Genomic DNA, 7650 nt, shown 5'->3' with positions numbered 1-7650 from the left:
GCCATCCTTCTTGTGGAACTTTTCTGATCCTGAAATGCAACTCTGGCTACACACAGATTTTGGTGTCTGAAAGGAAAAATAAAGAGTCATTGGTCATAATTTTGCACATGATTAGCTGGTATCAGAGGATATCTATATTTCTCCCAGAAGAAGAAAGGACATTTCACCTTCTGTTACATCACTGTGTCTCCTCCTCAATCCCAACCTTGTCATATTCTCTAGATTCTCAGTATGAGATACTAAGTTACATTTCCACTTTCTTCTAAATTATTTACAGAGACAACCAAAATTTTACCAAAGTATTTCATGGTCTTTATTCCATACGTTCCTGGCAATATACCTTATTTTTCTTTTGTTTACCAACCTAATACAAAAACCCTGTCAGTGCAGATATCCATGTGGTCATGATACTGAAGTTTTGTGTACAGAAAAATATTTTACTCTGCTCTCGTATTGGCTGCATAGAAGGATGTAGGTTTTAGGTAAAAGAACCTAATAATGTGAAAAGCTGACACGCTACTAAAAGTAGCTTCATAAAGAATAAATGTAGGCCATAAAGAGACAGACTATGAGAGTGTGTTATGAAATGCCCAATTTGATGAACACAATTCAGGGCTCCTGATTGCCAGGTATGACACAGGCTTGTCAGAAAATTAGAAACATTTTTATATGTTAAATATTGAAAAGTCACACAAAGAATCATCTTAAAATTACCCTGGACTTTTCAAATGTGGGAAAAATTTTGAAAATAGTGGTCAATGCTTTGAGATACGAAGTAGAATGAAGTTTGATGATCACATAACATGCAAATAACCAAGGGAATGTGTAAATGGAATCTACAAAGTCATAGCTGACATCCATAACCTACTTGTGTTTAAATATAAGAAGGACACTTACCATACATAAATAAGGCCAGGGTATCCGATATATCCATTACCATTATTTATTGCATTCACCCAACTGCTGCAGGAATAGATACACTCAAACTAAAAACAATCGCCTATACAACCTGCTCCTTCTCGACGTTGCCTGAGAAAGTAGGTAAGATTACATACTATGAGTGAAAACGCTGCATTCAAAGAGTGAATTTAGTGCTCAGTTAAATGCGTGCACACTTCATCTGATAGGAGGATTCTACTCTGATAGCTTTACAATGTAAAAATCTAATCTTGAAAACAGGTCATACCTCTTTGAATCCAATAGGCCATTCTGTCATCCCTTCGTTGATCACCAAACCTTGATCATGTGAACTACTGGAGCCAAACTCTCCCACTTTCACCAAAAGCCCAAGACCACCTGGAAAACTCACAGCGTTCGGGATATCATACTGCACCACATGGCTTCTTTATTCATCTAAGGACATGTGCTCCCCAGCACTGTTTCTAAATTGGATTTTATCCAAGAATGGGTGAAGCTAGAAAAGAAGAAAGATTGAAAAATGGAAAGTGCATTCAAGTTAGAGATGGAAGGCTCATACTTACAAAGCAACCATTCTTTCCCACCTCCCCAGCCTCAAGCTTTCTTGTTGGTAGAAGCTAAGTTTTGTTTGGGTGTTTACTATCTCTTGGACTCTAGTGACATGAACTTTTCCTCTCATTCTAAAAAACAAAAAAGGTATTGAATACAATCAGGACACAATAAAGTATGCCTTAACCATGGATTTTGGTGCATCCCTGACAAAGTTTTCCTGAGGCTTCTGGAAGGAAGTGCCTGTACTGTAAATCAGTACTTCATGGAATTTTTTTCTCTTACATTTTTAGAATGGAAAAGAATATGATTTGTGACAATGGAGGGAACACTTTCTCTATGAGAGAAAACTAAAACCTACAACTCGTAGAGGATTAATGAGACTGTTGATATAGCCTTTTAATCTTTGAGCCCCAGAGCTCTTGACACTCTGTTGTGGGAGATAATAAATCTACAATGTTTCTTTTAGATTAAGGTAAAATTCACATAACATATACTCTGCCATTTTAAATAGTACAATTCGGTGGGTTTTACACATTCACAATGTTGTGCAATCCTCACCACCCTCTGATGCCAGAACATTTTCTTCATCCCAAGGGAAACCCAACACCAGTTAAGGAGTCCCTCTTCATGTCCCCTAAATCAGCATCTGTGAACGACTAATTGACTTTCTGTTTATAGACTGGCCTCTTCTGGACATTTCATATAAATGAATACATATCATACAATATTTCTCCCTCTGTGTCTGGCTTCTTTCACTTAGCATAATATTTTCAAATTTTATACAAGTATCAGAAATTCATTTCTGGTAATGGTTGAATCTTATTGCATTGCATGCATATACCACATTTTGGTTATCCATTCATTGATGGGTATTCGGGTTGATGGGTATTCGGGTTGTTTCCACTTTCGGCTATTATGCCCACTGTTGCTGTACATAGTCATATATACATCTTGAGTTGAACACCTGTGTCAAATTTGGGGGGGTACATATCTAGGAGTGAAGCACTAGGTCACAAGAGAATTCTATGCTTATTTTTTTTTCAATTCATGTATCATTAAGGTTGAAATAATCTACACAAAATTTATTTTCTTCCCTAAGTATAATACCAAATGTTCTGTATTATTCCTAGATAGACCACAAAACACTCATTTTTATAGATTCCAGGTTTGATTGTAAATTGTGATGAGGCAGCAGATATAGGCATGGAAAAAGACAGAGAAAATAGACAATTAAGTTGTCATTATCCATGACCTTGGATATTGTCTCAACTATTAAACAGAAGTATTCATCATGACTGCTCAAAAGCTTATGAAGATGTAGGCTCAACAAAGGAATGTATACAGCAACCACCAGTTAGAGTGTTTGAGCAGCAACCCTTGAGGGGTTCCTTCATGGGCCATTTCCATTCATTTATTTTTCCTAAGTATGAGTCATTCTTTCTTGTCTCTTTGATAAAAACTTGACATTTGAAATATTAGATCACATTCTAATGAGAAAACTACGGAAATCAGGTTCTCTCCCTACCCAACAAATGTAGTGATTGCTTATTGTAACAGTTGTTGTTAGTTAGTTTAGGGCATTGTCTGATCCAATCTTGTAAATTCCATATTCTTTGTCATGTATGGTCACTGAAGGCTTTGTTCCAGTAGCCTAATGACCAGCTAGTGACTAAAAATAGATTTCCTTAAATACCAAAAAGAAAAATAAAATAAAAAACCAAAGAACTATTTCTCTGTCTCTACAAGTGTGCTCCCTGGTGTGTTGGAGCAAACTTTTAACATTCAACATGGCAGTTTACAGCTCTGCCTTAGCCTTCACTTCCTACTTCAGTGAGGCCGGAGGGTCAGTCAGAAATGGAGCTTAGGGCCTTCTCAATGTTATTTTCTGATTATGAGCCAAGCACTATGCATGATCTTCTAGATTCCATGGAAAATGTGGGAGCTTTTTAAAGCCTTTATTATCGAAAGCATCTCTTTCCCCAGCCCTTCTTCCTATGCTTTAGAGTTTTTATATAGTTTTCCCCAACTGTTATCTCTGACCCCAGGTAGCAGGGAATCCATTTACCTTTATATGTTTTCAATAAACAGGACTCAGGTTGCCACCTCAGCCCTAGGAAATTTCAAAGACACATGAAATAAAGGAAGTCTTAGATTAGTCCTTCAGAGAGCCACCAGGTAAGTCAAAACAAACAACCCTCATTTTTTTAGAATAAAATTCATATAGCTCCTTCTGGTATGAGTAATCTGTACGAATAATGTGGGGTGTTGTTTAAGAGATCTCTTTTGACCTGGAAAGTAAAGAATGCAACCAGCATAAATGAAAACATCATGAAGTCTATACCAAATTTAGATCTGTTTTTGATCCTTCATTAAGCATTCCACATGTTGGAAGCTTTAGTTTGGATTCCAGAATTCAGACATGTTTGCTTTAAATTGATATTAAAAGCTATTAAAAACATATGCATTTTATTTGATCTGATTAGTTTATTTTATTTAATCAACAACTTGATGAAATGTATTTGTCCCTTGTGTATGAGGACAGAAATTTCTAAATATAGTCTGAAAAGGATTTGTAGATTCACAAAAGCCTGTGTTAAACTCCAGATGAATTCATTTCTAAACCATGGAACTTATGTTGAGCTGATAATCATCATCATTGTCCTCACATTTCGAAGTGTTTGCAAGTTTTGTAGGAACAGTTATGTCTAAAAATAATTCATTTTCCAGGGTCAGTGAAGGATATCAGGGAAACCCCATTTCTGTTTTTACCACAATCATTTCAAAGAACACTTGGCCCACAGCATGTACACCACTATAGATGAAAGTGTTGGATTCTGTTATGGTAATTATGTCAATATTTTCTGACATTGAGTACACTCCAAGGAAATGTATAGATTTCACTCATTTTGGTTCTCCTATGTTTTGTTAAGGCTTGTCTGGATATTTGACTGCATTACACCCTAAACTAGGAATATTTTTCTGGTATGATTTCTAATACAAATAATTAGAAAGTAAAGACAACCCCCCCCCGGTAGAGTTCTCCAAATAGAACTAGTAATTATAGATACATGTATAACCAATGTGAAAGAACTCAGCGTCCATTGGGCCCTAATCCTGTGGACCTTGAGACAAAAGTATGCTCATGATGCTGCATCTCAATAAAATACAACCAGATATCCTCCACCTGTCTATTCATGACCTGCAGCTGAAGGACATTTACCTTCCAGGGTAGAAGCATGGGTTGGTCTGCAGCTACTGGAGGTCCCATTTCTGTTTTCACCAAAAGCCTTTCGTGGAGTGCTTGGGCAATTGCATACACAGCATTATAGATGAGATAGCTGGGTTCAGACAAGGTCATCATGTCAGTATTTGTTGGCATAAACTCTAAGGAAGAATTTGGTGGGCAGTCTCCGATTTTTCCACAATGCGATCCAGCAAGGGAACACCCAAAAATTTTAAGCCACACACTACTGAAGTAAAAGTCTTCTGGGTATTAGGAAGGTTTAACTGTCTTGAGAAAGTGTTTAAAACGAGGGATTTCCCTTCTCTGGAGTGAGAAGGAGAGACTTCCATGCAAAGAGTGCACTATATAGTACACCTCACCCGAAACAATATCCCCCTTTGCTACAATAATCCACACCTTGTCCAGGGTTAAATAGAATTCTGCTCTTATGTCCATAAAAGAGAAGCATCCCACATCACTGTGTATGATATACACATTTGAAGATGAAATTCTGGGCCTGCTCTTTGAATTTACATTAGTTACTTGATACAATTCCCTACTGGAAGGAATTTTTTCACTAAAGGCCACACATATACTTTTTTTTTTACCTTCTCTGCTTTCAGGTCCCAGAGGTACTGTTCCCTTCCCCTACTTCAGAGAAAAATGCTGCCACCCACGTCCAATCAAAATGCAGCAATAGCCTGATCATTCCATGGATGAGAGAGCTGTCCTTGCTGGCCATCAGATAAAGAGATGAAAATTGGTCTTTATCACTCAGTGAAGGATCAAAAGGACCATATGTCACCTGAATAAGAAAACAAAAACATGATTCTGAGTTTAGTGGGATTGGGGCTGGTCTTTGGGGAGAGAGTGAGCCAATTCTCTCTGTGACAGGAAGAGTGACCGGATTATTTGATGAAAGGAAAGACTGCAGTGGACATTCTACAGTTCTCATTTCATTTTGGGCACACAGAAGACCATGTTTCCTAGACACCTTTCTTTTAGAAGAGACATGTGGCTTCATGAGACTGATGGTATCACTTTGAGCCAAGGTATAAAAGAGACTGTGTAAGGTTCCTATGTCCTTATTATCTCCTTCAATGGCAGTTGAAGAAGGCACGAGTTTCAGATGGTGTGCCATGAGTTTCAGGCGGTGGTGTCTCCATAATCCTTGCCCTGAGTGACTTGTGAAGAAGAGGTTCATTCATCCTAGGAACCTATGTTTCATGTAAATGGTGGGGGTAAATAAATCTTGTCTTATTAAATTCTACATGTTGGATTAAACTTATTACCATGGCATTACCTAGGTTCTCCTGGAGATTACAATGCCCTACTCACTAAGATTTCCTTCAAAAAAAATTCCAGAACAGAATTCTCCTAATCTAACACTCATATGCACATAAGTGATATCTCCTGCATGCTGGTGGTCAGGTCGGTCCCTGGAAAGACAACCTGAGATGGTGAGTTCTCTGTGCAAAGTTTAGGGAGGGTTCTCCAGAGATATACCTGTGGGAATGGAGCAAGGCAAAAATGGGAAAAAGGAAATGCTGAAACACAAAACAGTTGCAGCTGAGTCTCAGCCAATCCTCAGGGACCTCTGGAGCTGGGATGGCCCTTTAGCGTTGTCCCAAATTGACACTAGGGAACCAGGATTCTTATTCCCATATCTGCCAGACACTGGCTTCTGTCTGTGCCCTGAGAGGGTCCTATCCGTGGGTGAGGAGGTTCCCTATGCTGTGTGCATTTCCTATGACGTAAAGAGCTGTGAGCCGTCATCAGTCAGTATTCCCAGTAGCTGTAGAATGGATGTCTTGGCCCTGAGCATGAATCTGAACATTTAAGTGTGCACTGCACTTCTCCATCACCTTCCTCCTTTTCCCAACACATGTAAATATCTCATACTCTGAGGAAGTCTCTGGGATGTGTTTATAACTCTATGGGATGCATACACACAGCTTCCATCTTTCCCATTGATTGGATGAGAGGGAAAGGCATTGGGGAAAAGCAGAATATCTCTCACCAGAACTCAGATCCACTCACCTATGGGATTTTGTACAGCTCCAGAAGTGTTCCAAACTCAGCTGAAATGCCTAGGCTGTTACTGTAACAATGGCCACAGATTTTGTTTGTCTCTGGCAGTTGTAGTTAGACACAGTCTGATGATCACCAGAGAGCCAAAACAGGGCACTTGCCAAAGTTCTGTGGTCACTTTCAACGGCATTGTAGAGTTCATAACCCAAGGACTGGATGGGGAGTAGATGGGGGTTCTTGCTGATCTCCTCAATGGCAAAGAGAAAGGCCAGAACATATTGGTTGTTCTTGAAGTACCAGCTAAACAGAGGGGAAAGCATTAGGCAGAATGGCTTTGTAATTCAGGGATATACCCTAAGCCAAGCCAAGGGAAAGGAAGGGTTTTAAACTCAGGTTTCCCATTCAGAGATTCTCTGTCTTGTCATATGGATATGGTGTGAATAAGGTTCCAAGGGTTCTGGAAGACACTGGCGTGGCTCTCTTATTCTGAGGAAGCAGATTGTGGTAAATCCACGTAGAGAGGTTGGTAGGGCAGTGTGAGTGGGGTGAGGTGATATAGTTGTCAAGGGACCGATTTTCGTTAGCTCTTTAAAGGTGAGGTGCAAAATAGTAAGATATTCTCCTCTATGTGAGTAAGGAGTTAAAACACCATCTCGTAAACAATTTGGGAAAGATTTAGTTGAGTCTCAATTGTCATCTTCTCTTTCTTAGGGTTGAAAGCCTAGATACAATACTTCCCCCTTCCTCATGCTTGGAATGCACTAAATCGCACTAGACTTAACAGTTCTTAAAAATTGTTAGAGGATTTCTTTCTGACATCATATTCACATGAGCCATTTCAACGGCCTTTCCTATTATTTTCTATTCTGATTAGTCAGCTCTTAAAAAGCCAATTTTGTTAAATTATATTTTCCTTGAAAATTATA

This window comes from Eschrichtius robustus, chromosome 2, assembly GCF_028021215.1.
Source record: "Eschrichtius robustus isolate mEscRob2 chromosome 2, mEscRob2.pri, whole genome shotgun sequence".
Lineage (NCBI taxonomy): Eukaryota > Metazoa > Chordata > Mammalia > Artiodactyla > Eschrichtiidae > Eschrichtius > Eschrichtius robustus.
Note: the sequence above shows the minus strand (reverse complement) of the source record.